The following is a 1,027-nucleotide window of genomic DNA, read 5'->3' as shown; positions in this document are numbered from 1 at the left end:
TGAAACTTTTTGGGACATAATGATATGGGTAGAGTTGAATATAAGGTATAAATTTTTTGAATTTTCGGATATCCGAATATTCATAGTACTAAATCCAATATCCAATCCGAAATCCATGAATTTAAAAAATAAAATCCGCAATCCAATCCATAATCCAAAAATCCAAACCAAAAATTTAAAAATTCGAATTTCGGGTTGGCCCAAACTATGCACATCTGTCTTAATGGAAGAAAATAAAGTCAGGGATAGAGGAGTCTCCGGGCCGTGACTCGTCAGATGCTCACCCTCGATACTCGCAAGCCAAGCCTCAGAAATCAGTCTCGAAAGTAGAAGCGGAACCTGTCTCAAACTCTACACCCCAAAAAAGAGTGTAGCAAGGTAGCATCAGTACAAACAATATGTACTAAGTAGGCATCATAGGCCGACAACAGTTAGTTAACATACATAAAGAAAGGGACTGAAGAATATGTATGGTCACAATCAGGTATACACACCACACAGTCCAAGAATGACAACTCAAGTACATAAGGATAAATAACCGATCATAGCCTGTGGTGAAACACCTAAACACAAGTCTTGCCAAGTTTTTTCACGATTCCACAGAATAACTATACACACTAGCACAACCAACAATGTCACTCCGGATCCTCAAGTCTCAACCTAGGAGAAAGTCTCTACTCCTCGTGTCCGATTAATTTCTGAATATATTTTAATCAGGCACACGACAATCTCATATCAGTAACCAATCAGGAAGTCAATAATCATGAATACCGTACGGTACAATAAATAACCACTACCAGAATCAGATGTATGAGTGAATGAAATATGAATGCAATGCAATGCAATAATACACACATGCTTCGGGCGGGCGATGTCTACACTCCGACAGTCATGACCCATGGGGGACCAGCGAAGTCCATGGACCTGCTACAGCGCATAGCCTGATCCAAGTTAGTGTTGTGAAACGTGCAACGCAAACCCAGTCAGTGTTGCGGTACGTGCAACCCGGTCCAATAAGTGTGTGTGT

The sequence above is a fragment of the Lycium ferocissimum genome, chromosome 4 (assembly GCF_029784015.1).
Source record: "Lycium ferocissimum isolate CSIRO_LF1 chromosome 4, AGI_CSIRO_Lferr_CH_V1, whole genome shotgun sequence".
Classification (NCBI taxonomy): domain Eukaryota; kingdom Viridiplantae; phylum Streptophyta; class Magnoliopsida; order Solanales; family Solanaceae; genus Lycium; species Lycium ferocissimum.
The sequence above is the reverse complement of the archived record's forward strand: the minus strand, read 5'-3'. Positions refer to the sequence as shown.